Raw genomic sequence first — 25775 nt, 5'->3', positions numbered from 1 at the left:
ATCGGCTGAGCTCTATCTGGTGGGCCAGCCCCGTTCACATCACCTCCTGAGGCCGTTGGTGCTTGGCTTTTTCACGTGATGACCTCAGGAGATTCGCTCGGCGCAGGTTGTCTATCCACCTCGCTGGACCAAGACAGCAAACAAGAATCAAGACCAGGCGCAACCCGCCTTGAGGTTGGGCCTCGTGAGTCCTGTGCTGGCTCACGAGTGCCCAGATACACCTCGTCTAGCCCTGCCGTGCAAGCCACGTGTCAGGGCGGGGCTATACACGCCCAGGGGGCTCTCCGTAGTAGGGAGTCCCCCTCCCACGCCCCAGTGGAAGCACCATGCTCCGCGTTGGCCATCGACATTGCCGAGGAGCGGCTATGCCCGTGCACAACCGGAAGCACTACACTCAGCACTGGTGATAAACATCTAAGGGAGGCCCCATAGCCGTACCAACCTCAGGGAGCCCCAGAGCTCAATATCCGGCCTCGCAGCAACGCCTCCCCTCGGGAGAGCCGCGCGAGGGGGCTAGGCACGGCGGCTGCGCTTGGGTCACGCCCAAGCGTACGCACCCCAACCAGGTCCGGGGGACCTGGTCGTCGCACACCCCTCCGATCGGCCCAACGGCGATTGAGGTATGCACGTGGCCGGGCTCTGCCGACGTAGAACATTAACCTATCCTCGTGTATCCTTCCTATAGGATATTTGCGCGTCAAAGGGGACTCCTGAGCATCGCAACTCAGGAGCCTAACTGGTCACGTAGCCCCTCGCTCCTTGGTCTGTCCTGGTTACCGGTCGGCCCAACGGCAGTTGAGGTATGCACGGGGCCGGGCTCTGCCGATGCGGAACACAAAGCAAATAGGAAGAAAATTGCAAAATCTCAAAGAAAATATTAAAATACATATTGTTCTCACAATATCAAACGCAAGTTTAACGCCTCCACGAGGCATGGTGCATGTTGCAGGAATAAAACAGAAAAGCAGCCGCAAGTCACCCCTGGACACCGCCGGCGCCTGCAAAAGGTGCCCCCTCCTGGGTAGCGTCGCCTTCACCTGCATCACAGGTCGAGGGCGCAGGGGCGAAGGCATCGAACTTCTTCAGCAAGGCTTCCACTTGACGCTTCACGGTCGCGGCGGCAGCCGTGTAGTGTCTGTCAGCTACACGTTGCAGCAGCTCGTCAAGACGAGTGCTAGAGTCACGAAGGTGCAGGTGGCTGAAGATTCGCGTCAGCGTGGCTGAGGAAAGGACGCGAGGCTTGCCTCCGCCATAGGACTGATGCCCTCCACGACCTCCTGAGCAAGCGGTGCTTTGGGGCCTGACTCCTCCCGAGGATGCTCCACCAGGCCTCGCGAGGACGACCGGGCTAGAGAAGCATGAGCAACATCCCCACCTTTGCTCATGGAGAAGGCCGCGGTCGCAGGAGGCCACACGGACTCAAGCAGCACCACCCTGCTCTCCCATCTCCTCTTCACCGTAGACGAAAGCCTGGTTACGCAACAAGGAAAGAGATTCAGAAACGAGCATCAACAACAGGAACAAGGCGAGACGGGGCACTTACTGGTCTACAACAACGTAGTCCACCTTCCGCTTGGTGAGCTTAAAGCCGGAGAGCGTCGCGACCTGAGGCGCGGGCGCGCCTCCTCTAGAAGCTGAAGTAGGAGCAGCAGTTGAACAAGAAGCGGCTCCAGCTGGCACCGGCGCAGCAACAGAATCTCGGAGGATCAGCGCCGACCTGCTCCTTGTCGGGATCACGGCCAGTTCCTCCTTCTCCTGGGAAGCATTGGCCTCGTCGTCGTTAGTGAAGGCGTGGAGGATGTCAGCCTTACTCAAGGGGGAGGTATCCCCCGTCCCTTTGTGGGTCACTTCCAAGTCTTCCTCCTCCTCTTATTCCTCATGGGACTCATCAGAAGACAGCTCCACCGGCGTCGGCACCGCTGGGGCCCCGGTGAGCACCGGCGGCACCAGTCCATGCCCATCAAAGGTCGGCTTGGAGGCCACGATCAACGCACTGTCCTTGTGGCAGAACAAGGGTGCGAAGACATTCGAAGGATACTCCTGATCGTCCCCAACCAGGAGGCGGAGAGCTGCGGTCAGCTCCTCGCCGAACAAGGCCTCCGAGCTCAAGCGAACCTTGTCCTCTTCATCCCCGAGTTCCCATAAGGGGCACGAGCGGGCCTTGAGCGGGGCCACGTGCAGCACCAGGAACTCCCTCAGGAGCATGGCCCCTGTAATCCTTGCCACCTTCGCATTGCCGGGCTTCAAGTCGGACTTCATCTGCTCCAGCACCAATGTCGCACGCTCGTCGGTGAGCTTCGCGCAGCACCACGCCTTGTCGGCCTGGGGCTTCTCCGTGGGCAGCGCCAAGCGCGGGTGGACGCGCTTGGCGCTCATCATGACCCATTTGGCCCTGAGGTTGTCGGCCTTCTCCCCGGTGTTTGAGATCGAGTTGTCCTTGCCAGCCACGATAAAATTGGCACACCCGGAGATATGGCCCTCGCTGGCACGGAGGAAGAAGAAGTGGCGCAGCAGGGCCACAGACGGCATCACACCTAGATACGCCTCATAGTAGTAGGCGCAGATGGACAAGAGAAGGACGGAGTTGGGATGGAGATGCAGTGCCTACAGCCTGTAGTGGTCGAGGACCTCATAGAAGAAATCGGAGAAGGGAGGAACCAACCCGGCGGCGATAATGCTCGTGAAGAAGGGGAAGAACGCAGAGCTCCGGCACGTCAGAAGCAACCCAGAGCTCCATCTTCCCCCTTTCATTACTCTCCCCCGCCGTCAGCAGGCGCGTGGCGGCGAGCTTTTTCTCCGAGACGTTGGGCGAGTCGAGGGCAGGTTTGTACCAAGCCTTCGCCACAGACGGCACCGGCGACAAGGCGGGCTTGACCCTCTGGGGCGCCATTGGTCGCTGATGTAGGAAAGGATGGGAGCGGATCTGAAGATTTTGGAAGCGGGGAGCAAGAAACGGGATCTGAGCAAGGCAAAAGGAAACAGTGAAGGTGAATGCTATCTACACCAACCTTTTGATAGTCGGGAAGCGGAGACGCCCACGTCCAATCAACCGCCACGCGTCGACCAAGGCCGCATGCTATTGGGGCCCGCGACACTCTGCACTTGACCCTTGGCTTCGCCTCGAAGCAAAGCCCGAGCGCGCCTTGGGCCCGGGGGCTACTATCGGCACTCTGGGAACGGGTGTCCCTAGACTTGCCTGCCTGCGGCCCACGGCATGGCTTTGCTAGCAGGCCTGTACGGCCCATCTTCAACAACAAGTACTCAAGACCTCCTCAGGAGCAGCCTTACAGGCTGGCTCGTGAGGGGCGGAGAGTTCAAGGCCGGGCAAACCTCGCGAGGTTCTCATAACGTAAGCCATGACGATTGACACTAGTCAGGCGCCAGCGCGCGTAGCGTCCTTGTTTCCTCTTTGGTGCTAAGGGGGCAAGCGTAGGCGCGGAGTACCGAGGCATCAAGCAAAGGTTTCCATATTGGTGCAACGATACCAAGATCAGAAGGATGGCAAGACGAAGGTCATAGTGGAGCCCAAGACGGCGTCACCGCCAGAACCTTTGGCAGGCGAAGACCACCTTTTGTCAGGATAGCTTGTAGTAGTTGTCCCCTTTGGCAGGCTCCCTTCCCGCCAGGGCCTCTATAAATAGGACTAGCCACAACCATAGAAGGGGACGGACGGAAAACGAGAGGAGACGGATCATTGAGATCATCCTCAACCACACAAGTTCACCAAGCACAAGAACACCTCAACCTCAAGAGGTTGTTCTTCGCCTTGTAGTGTTCGTCTTCATCCCAAGAGGCAATCCACCACCACCACACTGGAGTAGGGTATTACACCACAACAGTGGCCTGAACCAGTATAAATCTCATGTCATTTGTGTTGCGAGTTCGTCGAGTTAGTCTGTGAGGTCTTAGCTAAGTTAGGACGCGGATCGATAGGGGGGAGAACTTCACAAGCACCCCAGTGTTTGAACCTTAAGGGTTTTGCCGAAACCCGTGACCCGACATGGTCTTCCCCTTCTTGTTGCTTTCCCCCGCCGTCAGCAAGCGTGTGGCTGCTAGGTTCTTCTCCAAGACGTTAGCCGCATCAAGGGCTGGCTCATTCCAAGCCGACAACGAGGCGGGCTTGACCCTCCGGGCGGCTGTTGGTCGCTGATGCGGGAAAGAATGGGATTAGATCTGGAGATTTTGGAAGTAGGGAGCAAGAAGGAGATTTGGAGCAAGGCGAAAGGAAGCAGTGAAGGAAAGCACTGTCTACACCAGCCTTTTGACAGTCGAGCAGTTGCTGAGGTAGCGTGCGGAAGCGGAGACGCCCACGCCCAATAAACCGCCACGCATTGACCAAGGCCGCAGGCTATTGGGGCCCGCGGCGCTCCGCACTTGACCTTTGCCTTTGCCTCGAAGCCAAGCCTGAGCGCGCCTTGGGCCCGGGGGCTACTGTCGGCGTTCTGGGAACAGGGGTCCCCGGACTTGCCTGCATGCAGCCCACGGCATGGCTCTACGAGCGGGCCCGTACGACCCATCCTCACCAACAAGCACTCAAGACCCTCGCGAGGTGGACAACACAAGACCTCGTCGGGAGCACCCTCACCAGGCTGGCTCACGAGGGGCGGAGACTTCAAGGCAAGGCAAACCTCGCGAGGTTCTAATGATGTGAGCCATAACGATCAAGATCAGGCAGGCGCCAGGCGAGCGCCAGCACGCACAGTGTCCTTGTTTCCTCTTTGGTGCTAAGGAAGCAAGTGCAGGCGCGGAGTATCGAGGCATTGATGACTACTACACAACCTTCTTCTTGTAGCATTGTTGGGCCTCCAAGTGCAGAGGTTTGTAGGGCAGTAGCAAATTTCCCTCAAGTGGATGACCTAAGGTTTATCAATCCGTAGGAGGCGTAGGATGAAGATGGTCTCTCTCCAGCAACCCTGCAACCAAATAACAAAGAGTCTCTTGTGTCCCCAACACACCCAATACAATGGTAAATTGTATAAGTGCACTAGTTCGGCGAAGAGATGGTGAAACAAGTGGTATATAGATAGTAGATAAAGGTATTTGTAATCTGAAATTATAAAAGCAGCAAGGTAGCAAGTGTTAAATGTAAGCGTAAACGGGATTGCAATGCATTGAAACAAGGCCTAGGCTTCATACTTTCACTAGTGTAAGTTCCCTCAACAATAATATCATAATTGAATCACATAACTATCCCTCGACATGCAACAAAGAGTCACTCCAAAGTCACTAATAGCGGAGAACGAACGAAGAGATTATGGTAGGGTATGAAACCACCTCAAACTTATTCTTCCCAATCAATCCGTTGGGCTATTCCTATAAGTTTCACAAACAACCCTAGATTTCATACTAGAATAACACCTTAAAACACAAATCAACCAAAACCCTAATGTCACCTAGATACTCCAATGTCACCTCAAGTATCCGTGGGTATGATTATACGATATGCATCACACAATCTCAGAGTTTCTATTCAACCAACACATAGAACCTCAAAGAGTGCCCCAAAGTTTCTACCGGAGAATCACAACGAAAACGTGTGCCAACCCCTATGCATAGGTTCATGGGCGGAACCCGCAAGTTGATCACCAAAACATACATCAAGTGAATCACGTGATATTCCATTGTCACCACAGATATCCACGGCAAGACATACATCAAGTGTTCTCAAATCTTTAAAGACTCAATCCGATAATATAACTTCAAAGGGGAAACTCAATCCATTAGAGGAGAATAGAGGGGGGAAGAAACATCATAGGATCCAAATATAATAGCAAAGCTCGCAATACATCAAGATCATATCATCTCAAGAACACGAGAGAGAGATATCAAACACATAGCTACTGGTACATACCCTCAGCCCCGAGGGAGAACTACTCCCTCCTCGTCCTGGAGAGCACCAGGATGATGAAGATGGCCACCGGAGAAGGATTGCCCCCTCCGGCAGGGTGCCGGAACGGGTCTAGATTGGCTTTCAGTGGCTATGGAGGCTTATGGCGGCGGAACTCCCGATCTATTGTATGTTCTGGAAGTTTTAGGATACGTAGGTATATATGGGTGCAGGAAGTACGTCGGTGGAGCTTCGAGGGCCCCATGAGGTAGGGGCGCGCCCTAGGGCCCCCCCACCCTCGTGAGCACCTCCTTTGGATCCTGGCGTGGGGCCCAAGTCCATCCGCTAGCTTTCTTCCAAAAATAACTTCTCCAGTTGATTTCGTTCCGCTTCGACTTTGTTTGATATTCCTTTTCTTCAAAACACTGAAATAGGCAAAAACAGCAATTCTGGGTTGGGCCTCCGGTTAATAGGTTAGTCCCAAAAATAATATATAAGTGGATAATTAAGCCCAATATTGCCCAAATCAGTAGATAACATAACATAGAGCAATCAAAAATTATAGATATGTTGGAGACGTATCAAGCATCCCCAAGCTTAATTCTTGCTCGTCCTCGAGTAGGTAAATGATAAAAACAGAATTTTTGATGCGGAGTGCTACTTGGCATAATTTCAATGTAATTCTTCTTAATTGTGGTATGAATATTCAGATACGAAAGATTCAAGACAAAAGTTCATATTGACGTAAAAATGATAATACTTCAAGCATACTAACTAAGCAATTATGAATTCTCAAAATAACATGGCCAAAGAAAGTTCATCCCTACAAAATCATATAGTTTAGTCATGTTTCATTTTCATCACACAAGAATGCTCTCATCATGCACAACCCCGATGACAAGCCAAGCAATTGTTTCATACTTTAGTAATCTCAAACTCATAAACTTTCACGCAATACATGAGCGCGAGCCATGGATATAGCACTATGGGTGAAATAGAATATAATGAGGGGGGTTTTGTGGAGAAGACAAAATGGATAAAGTCTCACATCAACGAGGCTAATCAATGGGCTATGGAGATGCCCACCGATTGATGTTAATGCAAGGAGTAGGGATTGCCATGCAATGGATGCACTAGAGTTATAAATGTATGAAAGCTCAAACAAATAAACTAAGTGGGTGTGCATCCAACTTGCTTCCTCACGAAGACCTAGGGCACTTGAGGAGGCCCATTGTTGGAATATACAAGCCAAGTTCTATAATGAAAAATTCCCACTAGTAAATGAAAGTGACAAAACAAGAGACTCTCTACTATGAAGATCATGGTGCTACTTTGAAGCACAAGTGTGGTAAAAGGATAGTAACATTGTTCGTTCTCTCTTTTTCTCTTATTTTCATTTTTTCTGGGCCTTCTCTTTTTTATGGCCTTTCTCTTTTTTGGGGGGCCTTCTCTTTTTTATGGCCTTTCTCTTTTTTTATTCCTCACTTTGGACAATGCTCTAATAATGATGATCATCACACTTCTATTTATTTACAACTCAATGATTACAACTCGATACTAGAACAAAGATGACTCTATATGAATGCCTTCGACGGTGTACCGGGATATGCAATGAACCAAGAGTGACATGTATGAAAGAATTATGAACGGTGGCTTTTCCACAAATACTATGTCAATACATGATCATGCTAAGCAATATGACAATGATGAATGTGTCATGATGAACGGAATGATGGAAAGTTGCATGGCAATATATCTCGGAATGGCTATGGAAATGCCATAATAGGTAGGTATGGTGGCTGTTTTGAGGAAGATATAAGGAGGTTTATGTGTGAAAGAGCGTATCATATCACGGGGTTTGGAAAGGGCAATGCACAGTACCGAAGAGGCTAGCACTAGTAGAAAAAGGGCCTGTTGTCCCGGTTCGTAAGGGCCTTTTGTCCCGGTTCCTGAACCGGGTCTAAAGGGTCGTTGATAGAGATCTTTCATCTTTGACGAGAGGCTTCCCGTACTCGTATCTTTGTATCTGCACCACCATGAAATCATAATGTACATCGTCGGGCAGGTAATCTCCAAGATTGCTATAACCGGGCACCATCCCCGGATCATTAGCGACGATGTCGTTAGGCACCTTGAACGGGGGGCACGATTGCTTCGCTTGTTCGCCGAGCTGTGCAATTTGTTTCCCAGCTCATCGCTCTTTCAGCCATTCATCACTGACAGTATTTCCCGACCACTCCGCTTCGGCAAATTCCTTTCCAATAATGCGCTCATAGTTTCCTTTCAGCGGAGACTTGAGTGGTTTTGTCAGGGCAGCCAGAGTGCGCTTCGCTTTCACTGGATCTACCTTCTCCTCCGGAGGTGGATACTTTTTTGCTTTCACCCCTTCAAAGAAGTTCCTCACTTCTTCTCGCGCGATCTCGGCGTTCTCCTCCGGGGTCCTCTCGTATGGTAACTTCTCTGGAGTCTTCAGAGAAGGACTGAATCTGTATGTCCTCCCGCCTCTGGCTGTACTGCTAGACGCCGATAGAGCAGACGGAGCGGTTGACTTCTTTACTTGCTTACGAGGAGGAGGAGAAGGACTACAATGCGCCAGAGCAGTTGGAGCGGCGGCAGGTCTCTTCCACCCTTGCTGACGAGGCGGAGAAGGAGGAGGCTGGCTGCTCGGGCCCGCCGGCGCAGCCGGAGAAGGAGGCGGAGTGCCGCCACGCGCCGAAGAAGGAGCCGGCTGAGTGCCCTGATCGTCACTCGACAGAGGAGGAGGCGGTGGAGGAGGCGGAGTGCCCTGACTTGCCGGAGGAGGAGGAGGAGGAGGCGGAGGCGTCCAGTTCGGAAGGTTGATGAGCTCCTTCCGCCATAGGCATGGAGTCTTCAGAGCAGAACCCAGCCGAGTCTCCCCTTCACCGATAGGGTGGTCAAGTTGGAGGTCCTCAAATCCCTCCATTTATTTCATCCACCATCACCCTAGCATATCCTTCTGGAATCGGCCGGCACTGAAAAGTTGCGCCGGGTTCAGTAGGAAAAACAGAGCCAACAGCCGCATTGACCTTCATATTAATCCATTGCGTCATAAGGTGGCAATTTTGAGACTCTATGATAGCATCCACGGGATAGCTGACAGGCACCGTCAAGACATGCTCCGGCTAAAGCAGCTCGGTGGAAGCGACACTGCTTCTCCGCTGAGATGGCGGGGTAGCTTCGGGGGAAGCTTCGGCAGTTCGTTTGCTGCGATTTGCTTCTCGTTCCTCTATCGCTTGTACCCTTGCTTGCAGCACCTGCATTTGGGTCTGCTGCACTTTTTTCGTCCTCTCCTGGCATTTGTAACCGCCTGCGTCCGGAAACCCAACCTTCCACGGAATGGAGCCTGGCGTGCCTCGTGTCCGTCCAGGGTGCTCAAGATTCCCGAGGGCCATTGTGAGCTCGTCGTTCTCTCTGTCTGGAACGAACGTCCCTTGCTGTGCTGCTTCGATATACTGTTGAAGCTTCTTGACTGGTATGTCCATTTGATCATTCGTCCAAATGCACTTCCCTGATATAGGGTCCAAGGTTCCGCCATCCCCGAAGAACCAAGTCCGGCAATGGTCTGGCCAGTTAATTGTCTCTGGTTCGATCCCTTTATCAGCCAAATGATTCTTAGTCTTGGCCCACTTAGGCCGGGCTACGAGGTAGCCACCTGACCCCATGCGATGGTGATGCTTCTTCTTCACAGCATTTTGCTTATTTGTCGCCAACATCTTCTTACTCTTTTCTGATGTCTTGTGGGCCACAAATGCGGGCCAGTCATCTCTGATCTTCTCATATCTGCCCTTGAATTCTGGTGTCTCTTTATTTTCGACAAACTTATTCAGCTCTTTCTTCCACCTCCTGAATAGTTCTGCCATCCTCTTAAGAGCAAAAGACTTGATTAATTGCTCTTTAACTGGCTTCTCCGGATCATTGTCTTGCGGTAAGGTGAAATTTGACTTCAGCTCAGTCCAAAGATCATTGACATAAGACACCTCAGGGTCTTCTGTAGCCGGCTTTAACCATTGCTGGATGCTGATCGGGATCTTGTCCCTAACCAAAACCCCGCATTGAGCAACAAATGCGCTCTTTGTCCGGAGGGGTTCAATCGGTTGGCCGTCGGGCGTGATTGCTATGATCTCAAACTTTTCATCCGAGCTCAACTTTTTCTTCGGGCCTCGTCTCTTTACCGAAGTTGTGCTCGATCCGGAGGGCTAGAAAAAAGAACAAAGACTTAATTAATATGTGTACATACCAAAACAATGAATGCATCAATTAGCTAGTCAGCAGAAGCCTAACTAATATATATACCCGGCCGGACTCTGTTCGGTCACCGGAGACGTCATCACGGTCTCCTTCTTGCACAGGCATTGGGTCACTAGAGCCGTCCTCACGGTCTCCTTCTTGCACCGGCATTAGGTCACCGGAGCCATCATAATCATAGCCAGCTGCTTCTAGACCATCGGTGTCGTTGACAAACAACAAGCAGATGACATCACTTCCTCGTGCAATTATGTCCCCCAACAACTCTTCCTGTACTTCGTCTCGGGCGGTGTCCATAGTTTCTACAAATAATTACAACATGGCAATTATTATTCAAACATGACAGATGGATATATTAGTGGCAAATGTAGAACTAATATTAATTAGTGGCCTCGACGTTGCTTCTCTAGGGTTTGGGGTGGCCTTGACGCTGCTTCTCTAGGGTTTGGGGTGGCCTTGACAACGCTTCAAGGATAAAAAAAGAAGAGGAAGAAGAAAAAAAAGAGGAGAAGAAAGAATAGAGGAGTACTCCTCTATTCTTTCTTCTCCTCTTTTTTTTCTTCTTCCTCTTCTTTTTTATCCTCTTCTTCCTCTCATGTTCGACGACCCTCAACCCCTTGGCGACCCTAGACCCCCTCTCGACCCTCGACCCATCGGCGACCGTCGACCCCCTCTCGACCCTCAACCCCTTGGCGACCCTCGACGACCCTCGTTCCCGTTAAAAAAAAGAGGAAGAAGAAGAAAAAAAAGAGGAGAAGAAAGAATAGAGGAGAAGAACTCCTCTATTCTTTCTTCTCCTCTTTTTTTCTTTTTCCTCTTCTTTTTTTATCCTCTTCTTCCTCTCATGTTCGGCGACCCTCGACGACCCTCGTTCCTGATAAAAAAAAGAGGAAGAAGAAAAAAAAGAGGAGAAGAAAGAATAGAGGAGATCTTCTCCTCTATTCTTTCTTCTCCTCTTTTTTTTCTTCTTCCTCTTCTTCTTTTTATCCTTTTCTTCCTCTCATGTTCGACGACCCCATCTCGACCCCCTCTCGACCGTCGATCCCCTCTCGGCCCTCATATATAAAACATTTTCTTCCTTCTTCTTCCTAAATATATAAAACTTTTTTTTTTAAAATGAAACTAACCTAAAATGTACTAAATCAAAGAACATATATAGATAAAACTTTTCTAATAAAAAGATCTAACTTTTGCATATATGTATTTTTAAAACATCATTACAATTGAAAAAATACATACATATATACCTCTATGAACATACATAAAAAACATATATGAAGATACATACAAAAACATATATCTAAAAGATACATACATACATACATATATATATGAAAATCTCAAAACATGTAAAAAACATGTATAATTAAAAAATGCACGGCGGCGGCGGCAGACATGCGGTGCTCACAGAGGCGGCGACGCGTCGGGGCAAGGGACGGCCGGCGAGGGTGCGGGCTATGAGGGCGCGGGTGACGGCAACAACGGGCGTGGGCGACGGCCGACGAGGGTGCGGGCGACGGCGATGGCGGTGGCGGCGTGCGGCGTCGGGGCAGCCTGGCGGCATCGAGGAGGTCGGCATCGTCGGGGGCAACTGGCGAGGGAAATCTGAAAATTTCACAAGTCCTGGTTATATACCAAAGGCATTGGTCACGGTTCGTGGCACAAACCGTGACCAATGCCCCCCTTTAGTCCCGGTTGGTGCCACCAACCGGGACCAAAGGCCTCTTTTCAGCAGCCCAAAGGGCGGGAAGCGGCGGCCTTTGGTCCCGGTTGTTAGCACCAACCGGGACTAAAGGGGGGCATTGGTCATGGTTTGTGCCACGAACAGTGACCAATGCCCCCTTTAGTCCCAGTTGCTAGCACCAACCTGGACCAAAGGCCTTGTGTTGCCCCGCGCCAAAACTTTAGTCCCACCTCACTAGCTGAGAGAGCTCGAGAGTGGTTTATAAGCGCTACTGCGCCTTCCCTCTCGAGCTCCTCTCAAATGCAGGCTTTCGGGCCTAACCCTGCGCTGTGTGCCTGTGGGCCTACTGGGCCTCCTACGGGCCTGAATCCTGGCCCATGGTAGGGTTTCTAGTCGTATTAAGGCTGTGGGGGCCCAGTAGGTGGCACTTTTTTTCTTTGTTGCTTTATTTATTTTATTTCGTTTCTACTTACAACAAAATACTTATTGTTGCTATTTTTTCCAGTTTTTTTGTTTTGTTTTCTGCATTATTTATTTTCTTTTGTTTTTTGCTTTATATTTTAATTCTTTTTGCTTTTAGGTTTAAAAAAATTATGAACTTTCTGTTAGTGCCATTAGTTTTCAAATTTGAAAACACTTTTTTAGTTTTTTGTTTTCTTTGTTGCTTTATTTATTTTATTTTGTTTCTACTTACAACAAAATACTTATTATTGCTATTTTTTTCTAGTTTTTTTGTTTTGTTTTCTGCATTATTTATTTTCTTTTGTTTTTTTTCTTTATTTCTTTATTCTTTTTGCTTTTAGTTTTAGAAAAATTATAAACTTTCTGTTAGTGCCATTAGTTTTCAAATTTGAAAACACTTTTTTAGTTTTTTTGTTTTCTTTGTTGCTTTATTTATTTTATTTTGTTTCTATTTACAAAAAAATACTTATTGTTGCTATTTTTTTTGTTTTCCAGATTTTTGTTTTGTTTTCTACATTATTTATTTTCTTTTGTTTTTTTCTTTATTTTTTATTTCTTTTTGCTTTTAGGTCAGCAAAATTATAAACTTTCTGTTAGTGCCATTAGTTTTCAAATTTGAATAGTTAAAATTTGAATTCTTTCAAATTTGTGTGAATCACAAGTTTGTGATTAACTTTACTAAAAAAATGAACATAGATGCACCTATAGAGAAAATTCGACCTAAATTCATAGTTTTCAAATGAACTCTGAAAAAGTTGGCATAGCATACTCGTGTGTTACAAAGTTGGCATGGTATCATCATAATAGTTGCGGGAGAAAGTCTTCACTTTTTCTTCGCTTGTGTCATTTGCTTATTGCGTCGTAACCATGGATAATCTTCATAGTTTATCAGGATGCTTGGGTCAGCCTTGACATTGAAGGGAGGAATTTCATGAAACTTTTCATAATCTTCAGACATGTCTGTCTTGCCGTCCACTCCTAGGATGTCCCTTTTTCCTGAAAGAACTATGTGGCGCTTTGGCTCATCGTATGATGTATTCGCTTCCTTATCTTTTCTTTTTCTCGTTTTGGTAGACATGTCCTTCACATAGATAACCTATGCCACATCATTGGCTAGGACGAACGGTTCGTCAGTGTACCCAAGATTTTTCAGATACACTGTTGTCATTCCGTACTGAGGGTCTACCTGTACCCTGCCGCCTGACAGATTGGCCCATTTGCACTTAAACAAAGGGACCTTAAAATCATGTCCGTAGTCAAGTTCCCATATGTCCACTATGTAACCATAATATGTGTTCTTTCTGCTCTCGGTTGCTACATCAAAGCGGACACCGCTATTTTGGTTGGTGCTCTTTTGATCTTGGGCGATCGTGTAAAATGTATTTCCATTTATCTCGTATCCTTTGTAAGTCAATACAGTCAAAGATGGTCCCCTGGACAACAAGTACAACTCATCACAAATAGTGTTGTCACCTCTGAGACGTGTTTCCAACCAACTGCTGAAAGTCCTGATGTGTTCACATGTAATCCAGTCATCACACTGCTCCGGGTGTTTGGAGCGCAGACTGTTCGTGTGTTCATCGACATACAGGGTCACCAAGGTAGAGTTCTGTAGAACTGTGTAGTGTGCTTGAGACCAAGAATATCCCTCCCTACATATTATTGAGTCACTTCCAATAGTGCCTTTTCCAGGTAGTCTCCCCTCATACCGCGATTTAGGGAGACCTATCTTCTTAAGGTCAGGAATGAAGCAATACAAAACCCGATAACATCCTCTATTTGATGGCCCATGGAGATGCTTCCTTCTGGCCTAGCGTGGTTACGGAGATATTTCTTTAGTACTGCCATGAACCTCTCAAAGGGGAACATATTGTGTAGAAATACGGGCCCCAGGATGACAATCTCGTCGACTAGATGAACTAGGACGTGTGTCATGATATTGAAGAAGGATGGTGGGAACACCAGCTCGAAACTGACAAGACATTGCGCCACATCACTCCTTAGCCTTGGTATGATTTCTGGATCGATCACCTTCTGAGAGATTGCATTGAGGAATGCACATAGCTTCACAATGGCTAATCGGATGTTTTCCGATAGAAGCCCCCTCAATGCAACCGGAAGCAGTTGCGTCATAATCACATGGCAGTCATGAGACTTTAGGTTCTGAAACTTTTTCTCTGGCAGATTTATTATTCCCTTTATATTCGACGAGAAGCCAGTCGTGACCTTCATACTAAGAAGGCATTCAAAGAAGATTTCTTTCTCTTCTTTCGTAAGAGTATAGCTGGGAGGACCTTTATACTGCTTCGGATGCATGCCGTCTTTTTCGTGCAAACGTTGCAGGTCCTCCCGTGCCTCAGGTGTATCTTTTGTCTTCCCATACACGCCCAAGAAGCCTAGCAGGTTCACGCAAAGCTTCTTCATCACGTGCATCACGTGGATTGAAGAGCGGACCTCTAGGTCTTTCTAGTAGGGTAGGTCCCTAAATATAGATTTCTTCTTCCACATGGTTGCGTGTACCTCAGCATCATTGGCGACAGCTAGTCCGCCGGGACCCTTTCCAAAGATTACGTGTAAATCATTGACCATAGCAAGTATGTGATCACCGGTATGCATGGCGGGCTTCTTCCGGTATATGCCTCGCCTTTGAAATGCTTGCCTTTCTTTCAACATTGATGGTTGGTTGGAAGAAATCGACGATGGCCCAGGTACACATTCTTCCTGCATTTGTCCAGGTATATACTTTTAGTGTCATCTAAACAGTGCGTGCATGTGTGGTATCCTTTGTTTGTCTGTCCTGAAAGGTTACTGAGAGTGGGCCAATCGTTGATGGTCACGAACAACAAGGCCTTTAGGTAAAATTCCTCCTGTCTGTGCTCATCCCATGTACGTACACCGTTTCCATTCCACAGCTGTAAAAGTTCTTCAACTAATGGCCTTAGGTACACATCAATGTTGTTGCCGGGTTGCTTAGGGCCTTGGATGAGAACTAGCATCATAATGAACTTCTGCTTCATGCACATCCAAGGAGGAAGGTTATACATACATAGAGTCACGGGCAAGGTGATGTGATTGCTGCTCTGCTCCCCGAAAGAATTAATGCCATCCACGCTTAAAGCAAACCATTCATTCCTTGGGTCCTTTGCAAACTCATCCCAGTACTTTCTCTCGATTTTTCTCCACTGCGACCTGTCAGCGGGTGCTCTCAACTTCCCATCTTTCTTCCGGTTCTCACTGTGCCATCGCATCAACTTGGCATGCTCTTCGTTTCTGAACAGACATTTCAACCATGGTGTTATAGGAGCATACCACATCACCTTCACAGGAACCCTCTTCCTGGGGGGCTCGCCGTCAACATCACCAGGGTCATCTCGTCTGATCTTATACCGCAATGCACCACATACCGGGCATGCGTTCAGATCCTTGTATGCACCGCGGTAGGATGCAGTCATTAGGGCATGCATGTATCTTCTCCACCTCCAATCCTAGAGGGCATACGACCTTCTTTGCTGCGTATGTACTGTTGGGCAATTCATTATCCTTTGGAAGCTTCTTCTTCAATATTTTCAGTAGCTTCTCAAATCCTTTGTCAGCCACAGCATTCTCTACCTTCCACTGCAGCAATTCTAGTACGGTACCGAGCTTTGTGTTGCCATCTTCGCAATTGGGGTACAACCCTTTTTTGTGATCCTCTAACATGCGATCGAACTTCAGCTTCTCCTTTTGACTTTCGCATTGCGTCCTTGCATCGACAATGACCCGGCGGTGATCATCATCATCGGGCACATCGTCTGGTTCCTCTTGATCTTCAGCAGCTTCACCCGTTGCAGCATCATTGGGCACATCGTCTGGTTCCTCTTGATCTTCACTAGCTCCCCCCTTGCAGCATCACCGTATTCAGGGGGCACATAGTTGTCATCGTACTCTTCTTCTTCGCCGTCTTCCATCATAACCCCTATTTCTCCATGCCTCGTCCAAACATTATAGTGTGGCATGAAACCCTTGTAAAGCAGGTGGGAGTGAAGGATTTTCCGGTTAGAGTAAGACCTCATATTCCCACATTCAGTGCATGGACAACACATAAAACCATTTTGCTTGTTTGCCTCAACCGCATCGAGAAACTCATGCATGCCCTTAATGTACTCGAAGGTGTGTCTGTCATCGTACATCCATTGCCGGTTCATCTGCGTGCATTATATATAATTAAGTGTCCAAATTAATAGAAGTTCATCATCACATTAAAACCAAAGTGCATACATAGTTCTCATCTAACAACATATAGCTCTCTAGAGCATCTAATTAATTAAACCATACATTGAAACTATGTAAAACATTTGAATGCAAAGACAAATGCGATCATAATCACAACCAATGTAACAATTGATCCAACAACATAATGTTAACAAGCCTCGATATGAATGGCATATTTTCTAATCTTTCTAATCTTCAAGCGCATTGCATCCATCTTGATCTTGTGATCATCGACGACATCCGCAACATGCAACTCCAATATCATCTTCTCCTCCGCAATTTTTTTATTTTTTCCTTCAACAAATTGTTTTCTTCTTCAACTAAATTTAACTTCTCGACAATAGGGTCGATTGGCATTTCCAATTCACATACATTCTACATAAATAAAATATATGTCACGTTGGTCAGCATAATTTGCATAAAAAATAAATGAACCAATAGTTATAAAGATAATATATATACCACATCCGAATCATAGACAGGACGAGGGCCGACGGGGGCGGATACCAAAACCATCGCACTATATAAGATGCAATAATAAAAGTAAGAAAATAATACAAGTATCTATGTAAACATACAAGTAAGAATATTTTTCCTTTCAGAAAGAAGATAAGAACAAGAGGCTCACCACGGTGGTGCCGGCGATGAGCTCGGCGCGGCTGATCAACGGCGGTGAAGACGGGGACGAGGCGTGACGGACCGCTAAATCTAGACAAATATTGAGGAAAATGGAGCTTGGAGGTCGAGCTTGGAGAGGAGAAAGCTTAAGTAGTGTGGCTCGGGCATTCCATCAAACACCTTGTGTGCATAGGAGGTCAGCTAGAGCACTACCAAGCCCTCTCCCCCTCGACCAGAAAAAAACAGAGCAGTGTGCTCTGCTCTTATGCGAGGGGGTATATATAGGCACCTCATTCGTCTCGGTTGGTGGCATGAACCGGGACTAAAGGGGAGCCTTTGGTCCTGGTTCAAGCCACCAACCGAGACCAATGGTGGTGGGCCAGGAGCGAGGCCCATTGGTCCCGGTTCATCGCACCAACCGGGACCAAAAGGTCCAGATGAACTGGGACCAATGGCCCACGTGGCCCGGCCGGCCCCCTGGCCTCACGAACCGGGTCCAATGCCCCCATTGGTCCTGGTTCTGGACTGAACCGGGACTAATGGGCTGACCCGGCCTGGACCAAAGCCCTGTTTTCTACTAGTGTAGTAAGGATGGAAGCGTGAGAGTGCGTATAATCCATGGACTCAACATTAATCATAAAGAACTCACATACTTATTGCAAAAATCTACAAGTCATCAAAAACCTCGGCACTATGCGCATGCTCCTATGGGGATAGATTGGTAGGAAAAGACCATCGCTCGTCCCCGACCGCCACTCATAAGGAAGACAAACAAATAACACCTCATGTTTCAAATTTGTTGCAGAACGTTTACCATATGTGCATGCTATGGGACTTGCAAACTTCAACACAAGTATTTCTCAATTTCACAACTACTCAACTAGCACGACTTTGATATTATTACCTCCATATCTCAAAACAATCATCAAGCATCAAACTTCTCTTAGTATTCAAAACACTCATAAGAGAATTTTACTAATCTTGAACACCTAGCATATTAGGATTATTTAAGAAAATTACCATGCTATTTAAGACTCTCAAAATAATTTAAGTGAAGCATGAGAGTTCATTAATTTCTACAATATAAAACCACCACCGTGCTCTGAAAGATATAAGTGAAGCACTAGAGCAAATGACAAACTACTCTGAAAGATATAAGTGAAGATCAATGAGTAGTCGAATAATTATGCAACTATGTGAAGACTCTCTAATACCAGATGCAGGTGCCGATGATACCGTTCCATGGGATGCAACTAAGCTCAAGTGGGAGTTCGATGAGGACTCAGGACGTTACTACGTTTCCTTTCTAGACGATCAATAGTGGAGCCCAGTTGGGGGCGATCGGGGATCTTATGCACTTGGGTTTGTCTTATTTTGGTTCCGTAGTCGGACCTTGATTGTATCTGGATGATTGTAATGCTATATTTATGTATTGTGTGAAGTGGCGATTGTAAGCCAACTCTGTACCTCTTTCTTATTCAGTACATGGGACGTGTAAAGATTACCCCTCTTGCGACATTGCCTACAATGCGGTTATGCCTCTAAGTCGTGCTCCAACACGTGGGAGATATAGCCGCATCGTGGGTGTTAGACATGCTAGATCGGTGTGACTTAGAATCGGGGTCCCGACAATCGGCCTCGACTGTAATCATCCAGCCTCCCCAGTAAGTGCTATATTTCCGAACATAACATAGTTCATTAATCAGAAGAGGGAGTGTACTGAGGAATCCATCCTATATGATAGGGCTGGACAGAGTAGGCGGAACGGATCAGATGTCCAGCTCCATTGCCTGAAAACCCAGCAAATCCTTTTCTAATGAGGATGCTGGTACGGGCGCCTTATCAAGCACCGGAGAAAAGGGTCCAGAAGAAGAAGAAGGAAGCCGAAGAGGGCCTCCACCGGAAAGGTACTCCGGACGAGGTGTCCGTTGAGACCAAAACTCACACCTCCGAGGAGGATGAGGACAAAGAGGAGGAGGTTGCCGACACCAACCTTTCCCCGAAGGGGAAGAATAAGAAAAGGGAGGCCTCCGAAAATACAGAGGTGGAGGTGCCCAAAAGGGGACAAATATCCCTCCCTGATGGCTCGGACTCGGACATCGAGGCCATCCCCAAGTGGCGCCCCAGGCCGAAGCCCCTTGCCAAATCGTAAGTATTCGAAGATGTCGTACATATGTTCAATTTTGACAATTACAGTATTTGACATTTTCGTATGGTGAAGCCCAACCCGCGATCTTCCCCAACACTAATCGGAGGGGAACTCTTTAGATCCGAGGATGATGGAGAGCGAGTCCCCTTCACGAGCCTCCCCGCCTATTGCCACGGACGACACCGAGGTGTTGTCCTGAAGGGCCTCTCGGGGTCACGGGGTGGTACGGGAAGCTACCAAAACGACGCTAGAGGGTAATACCTCAGTCGCTGAGAACACGGGGGGAGCCACCCCTATGGAGACCGGGAGTCTTGACCAGTCCGGGTCCCAGCCAAACACCGTTCCGGAAACCCAAGTGGCTCCGGAACCAAATAAGCGGCCTCCTTCAAAGGGGGGAGTGCCAACTCCAGCGCCGACCTCCACTAATCCGGAGGTGGTGATTATACTAATGGAGGCACTGCAACGTGCTTCCATCATGGAGGAGCACCGCACCCTAATGGGTATGGTGGTTGAGATGGTTTAGTCCGCCAAGAGCGGGCTGAATGAAGCCTTCACTAGCCCACTAACAGGCTTCGAGGTAGGCGATGTAATATTCTTGGCCGCCTTCCATATAAAAAATATGCATGTATACAGATAGTAGCCCCTGAGACTCTGTTCAGCTTTTCAAAAGAGGCCGAACAGAGGATGGACAATACTTGCAGGAGATAATGTACTTTTCTATTTCGAGAAGTAGGCTTCACTGTTAGCAGCAACCGCCCAGGCAGCCGAAGTGTCCGAGCTCAAGCATAAGCTGATGCTAGCTAAAGAGGATTTCGTCCATATCAACAAGAGGCTAGGTGAGGCGCAAGGTATGTTTCAGAATATCTTGGTCATGCCTGTATTTAATATACAGATTCTGAGTTAAAGCTCATATAATGCTATGTGTGTGATTGTAGCCAGTGTTGCTGCGGTCGATACCCTTAGGGGTGAACTTGCCCAAGCCAAGGAGCAGGCCCGGGTGAACAACACTGCCAGTTATAAAGCGGCTGGGGTCTTGAAGTCCGAGAAGGTCGCCAGTCGTCGATACAAGGAGCGGGTGACCGAAGTGGAGCAAGCGCTCAAGGATGCCGGTAGCAGGTGCGAGTCCCTAGAGGAGAAGGAGAAAACCCAGGCGACCGACCTTGCCAAGGCCCTTCAAGAGGCCAAGGAGGTGTGGGCCGAATTCCGAGCGGCGTGCGAGGAGATTAAGCAAGCCGGATAGATAGCGACTGATAAGCCCATTCTCATTACAGAGTAAATTCGGCAATCAGAAGTATGTCTGGCTCACTCGACTGTGTAATGCTCCAGACACATTTGCAGATCTTCTGAACAGTGCCGCCGTCGATGTGTAGTTTTTCCGGGCCCAGGAGGGGCATACAACGGAGAAGCTATTCTGGTCACAGTTCATGGCGCAGGAACGCCCAGCGCTGTTGAATGACCAAATGGCGCAATGGGCCGAGTTGCATAGGATGTCCGGATTGGCCATGCGAGATATCGTACTTCGTCTGTGGCCAGCCGAACCCGTTTCGGGTAGCTATTTCGGCCTAGTGCAGCGACTTGTTGATGCATTGCCCCGTATTGACACGGTCAAGCGATCGTCATGCATAGAAGGTGCGCGGCTGGCCTTTACCCACGCCAAGACGCACTAGGCCAAAATGAAGGACCACCGTACTCTGGAGTGCTACTTTGAAGACGTCCTAGAAGGTGCCCGTTTCATAGAGGGACAATGCTCGAAGGACATCATGTTCGAGTGAATGTGTTTGAACTGCCCGGTTTTTGTATAAAATGAAGCTTTGTATGAATTTATCGTAAAGTGTAATTCCCCCTATGCGGCCGTTTTTAATTCCTGAGAATTTACCAGTTGTCGGCTTCAGCCCCCATGTACATACTATACGGGTGTTTGGAATAGCGCGTGACCACACTTGACCCAACGTCTTGGTCCGTAAAGGAGGTGGCAGTGCTGCGAAGCAGGTAATCGAACTATACGGTTTATCATTCTCACTTAACCAAAGATGTTTGACAAGGGGACTGTAGGATAGCCCCTGGTGCATATGCGGCTACCGAACATGGATGGCTTTTAAATGGTTGATTGGGAAAAGCCGGTCCTTCATGTAATATGGAAGAAATCGCTAAAGATTTAGTAAGTCACCGAATTGCTGACCAACTCTCGCCGCATCACGACAGTCAGTTTTTGGCTTTCTCAACTCAGGTGTTTGACTAGGCCAGCCGGAAACACAATTGTAGTAGTTCTCCCTTTAATACCTTAGCCGAACAAATGAAACGTAAGGTAGTAAGCACAGGTGCCGGGCAACCCAAATATTGACCAAAGACGTGATTCGAAGACGATGCATATAATGCAGTATTTGGGACGCCGAAGTATACTCTAAGAGTGTTCAGACTTTCTATTGTTGAGAATGTATGTATGGTTTGAAATAGTGCTCCTGGAGGTTTAAGTAGTACCAAGGTGTATATGTCAATTCAGACATAAAGTGGGGAAACGGATAAAGAAATAAGCCAATACCGAACAAGGCTGGGCGAAACTGTTTGGTACCGAACAAGTCTGATTGGTACGTCAAAACGTATTTTTACAGAGGATGCCATAAGCATCAAGGCCATTTTACATGCCTAGAACAAGGGAAAGCTGTATACAGGTCATAAATTTGGAGAGATGATCTTTAAGATCGTGTGAACACTCCGCCCCATGTCTGCATCGCTTTTCCCTGTAGTGTATGGTCCTTTGAGAGGATTAACAGCCGTGTGTGTATGAGGGGCCTGTGAAAGGACTCTAAGTACCATCGAAGAGTGGTATGGGTTGTAAAGAACCTGAAAAAGAAAACAAGGAAATAAAGGAGGAATATGGGCTCCGGATAGGGTCGAGCCGTATTGTGCACCTTATTTTTAGTAGCCCTCCGTCCTTGCCCATGTTATTTTTTGCGTAGTTATGTACGCGCAGTACATATTCCGCGATCAAGTTGGGGTTTTGACAAGCCAAACTGTCATACTGCAGGGTACACCGGACATGTTTCATAGTGTCCAGGGGCTTGTCTGCTGATGTAGTATTCGGCTTAATGAGGCCACCCTACGCGTCGGTTGCGAGGGCCGTGGTGTACTACTTAGTACGGAGGGAGCTCTCCATGTTGCTATTGACTGTTATAACGCCACGTGGTACAAGCATCTTGAGCTTTATATAAGCGTAGTGCGGGACTGTATTGAAACAAGTGAAAGCGGTCTGTCCGAGCAGTGCATGATAGATGCTACGAAAGGGGACAATGTCAAAGATCAAGTCTTCGCTACGGATATTATCCGGTGAACCAAAGACTATTTCTAGCGTTATGGATCCTGTACAATAGGCCTCCACACCGGGTATTTCTCCTTTGAAGGTTGTTTTAGTGGGCTTGATCCTTGATGATTCTATACCCATTTTTGCGGACGGTGTCCTGATAAAGCAAATTAAGGCTTCTACCGCCGTCCATGAGGATGCGCGTGAGATGTAACCCGCCAATAATTGGGTTGAGGACCAATGCTTCCGAACCTCCATGACAGATACTGGTCGAATGGTCTCTGCGATCGAAAGTGATCAGGCAGGCTGACCATGGATTGAATTTTGGGGCGACTCTCTCTATGGCATAGACGTCCCTTAGTGCGCGCTTGTGTTCCCATCTGGGAAGATGCGCAACGTATATCATATTCACAGTTTTTACCTTTGGGGAAATTTCTTCTATCCCCTTGTGTTCGGTGGGCGAGGCTCGTCATCATTGTCCTCACTGGGCGGCCCCTTCCACTTATGCTCTGCGTTTAGCTTGCCGGCCTGTTTAAAGACCCAACAATTCCCGTTAGTATGATTAGCAGGTTTATCAAAGGTGCCATGAATTTGCCAAGGCCGATCGAGTATTTTGTCCAAACTAGATGGACCATCCTTGTTTCCTTTGAATGGCTTCTTCCGCTGACCGGGTCTAGAACCACTTAATCCGGTGTTGATCGTCGTGTCTTCGATATTTTCGTTATTACTTCGACGCTTCTGTTTATTGTGTCATGGCTTGCCATTACCATCCCTGGCTTCGGAGCAGCCAGGGTCGCTGGTGCTGTTGCTACCGCGAGCTAGCCAGCTATCTTCCCCCGCGCAAAAGTGGGTCATAAGTGTGGTAAGGGCTGCCATGGACTTTGTTTTTTCTTGGCCGAGGTGTCGAGCAAGCCACTTGTCTCGCACGGTGTGTTCAAAGGCCACGAGGGCTTCGGCGTCCGGATAGTCCACAATTTGGTTCTTTTTAATTAAGACCCTGGTCCATAGTTTCTGGGCTGATTCTCCGGGTTGCTGGACTATGTGACTAAGGTCATCGGCATCTGGAGGCTGAACGTATGTTCCTTGGAAGTTGTCTCTAAAGTCATCCTCCCAGTCTTCCCAACTGTCAATAGAGTTTTCTGTGAGAATGTTTAACTAGTGCCGTGCTGGTCCCTTTAATTTTAGCGGGAGGTATTTGGTGGCATGGAGATCATCACTGCGGGCCATGTGAATATGGAGAAGAAAATCTTTGATCCATACTGTGGGATCTGTAGTACCATCGTATGATTCAATGTTCACGGGTTTAAACCCTTCAGGGAACTGGTGCTCCATCACCTCATCGGTGAAGCATAAGGGGTGTGCCACACCTCTGTATCGGGCGATGTCATGGCGCAGTTCGGATGAAGTCCGAATGCGGTTTTCTGCCCGGGTGTGGTTGTGCCTATCGCGCAAGGCTTGATGGCCATCCTCTCGCGTTGGAGCACGCAACGTTGACACATATATTTATCCTGTCTGACCAGCTCTATTGTCTAGGTCCTTTCGTAGGTCATAGGTATAGTTGGGGCCGCTGCCTCCCTGCCTCGACGGCAGGGTGGCGCGGGCTGGTGTTCAGCATAAGTGGCCGGCTATCCCATCCACGTGGTGGTCGGTCGGGCTCGTCAGCGGGTTTATACTTTGATGGCATTGTCTCAAGAGCCTCATCATCGAATTGTGGTAGCAGCTTGCGCTTCGGGTAGCTCTTTGTTTTTGCGCTCGAGGCCATATTCCTCGATTGCCAGGACTTTAGTCTATCTGTCATTGAGCGTGACCTGATCGGCTTGGAGTTGCTACTGCTTCTTTTTTAGGCTTCTCATAGTGGCGATTAGCCGGCGCTTAAAGCGGTCTTGTTTGAGGGGTTCCTCTGGTACGATGAAGTCTTCATTACCAAGGCTTACATCATCTTCAGAGATCGGTAGATAGTTACTATCCTCCGAGTCGTCGTTCTCGACGAGATCATCGGGGTTAACTAGCCCATCCTCGCAATCATCATGTTCGGATGTTGGCTCGATAGGGGCTTCGGGGTCTTCGGCATTCTCTGGAGTGTTATTGTCTCCGGTACCGGTATTGCTGTCTTTTTTGCGATGCGATTTTGAGCGGCGCAGCTGACGTCGATGCTTTAGAGGTGCTTCACCAGTCTTGTCCTCAACCAGATCCTTCTTGCCGTCGTCATCATCCTCTTTAGGTGTGTCTAGCATGTACACGTCGTATGTGGAGGTGGCCGTCCAACGTCCGGTAAACGGAGGGTCTTGGCCTTGTTCGTCTCCGGCATCATCGTCCATGCTGTCGATGTCTTCGAAGGCATAGTCCAACATGTCTGTTAAGTCTTCGACAATGGCTATGAAGTGCGTGGTGGATGGGAGGTAAAATTCCCACTCTCAGTCCCTAGTCCGGGCTGGGCGTAATTCAAAAGCGATTCCTCTGTTATGGGGAGGGATCACATTAAGTCCAGATCCTCGTTTAGTGGCGAGGTTTGGATAGGTAAGCGAGAGCCCGTGGGGGAGGCCGGGGTGATAGCCTCCTGGCCACACTATCTTGGTGCAGACCTCGAGAATTCGGATCCAGAGTCCGAGGGAGAGTCCGGCACATTAGCGACAAGGGGAGACCGGTTTATCTTTGGGTTTGCCGATGACGCAATCCCCTCTAGATCTCCGGTAGCAAGTTCCATAATCGCAGGGAGTCCGGCGGGCTCTAAACTCCCGTCTTCTGACCTGGTAGTCTGCTCTGGATCTAATGCCAGAGCGGCGGTCGGGGCCATGAAACCTTCGAAAATCAAGTCTCCTCGGATATCAGGTAGTTCAGATTTCCAAAACTGATCTGATGACCAGGGGCGTAGCTTGCGATCGGCTCAAGGTGGCCAGTCGAGTTGGCACGCAATGCGAAGCTGCCGAATACGAAAATTTGGCCAGGGAGGAAAGTCTCCCCCGAGACATCATTGTTGTGGATGATCGAAAGAGCCATCAAACCTTCTATCGATAGCACAGAGGAACACTCAATGAAAGAACCAATGTCGGTGTCAAAACTGGCCGATCTCTGGTAGGGGGTCCCGAACTGTGCATCTGAGGATCGAAGGTAACAGTAGGCAGGGGACACAATGTTTACCCAGGTTCGGGCCCTCTTGATGGAGGTAATAACCTACTTCCTGCTTGATTGACTTTGATGAGCATAGGGGTTACAAGAGTTG

Source organism: Triticum aestivum, chromosome 4A (assembly GCF_018294505.1).
Source record: "Triticum aestivum cultivar Chinese Spring chromosome 4A, IWGSC CS RefSeq v2.1, whole genome shotgun sequence".
Taxonomy (NCBI): domain Eukaryota; kingdom Viridiplantae; phylum Streptophyta; class Magnoliopsida; order Poales; family Poaceae; genus Triticum; species Triticum aestivum.
The sequence above is the reverse complement of the archived record's forward strand: the minus strand, read 5'-3'. Positions refer to the sequence as shown.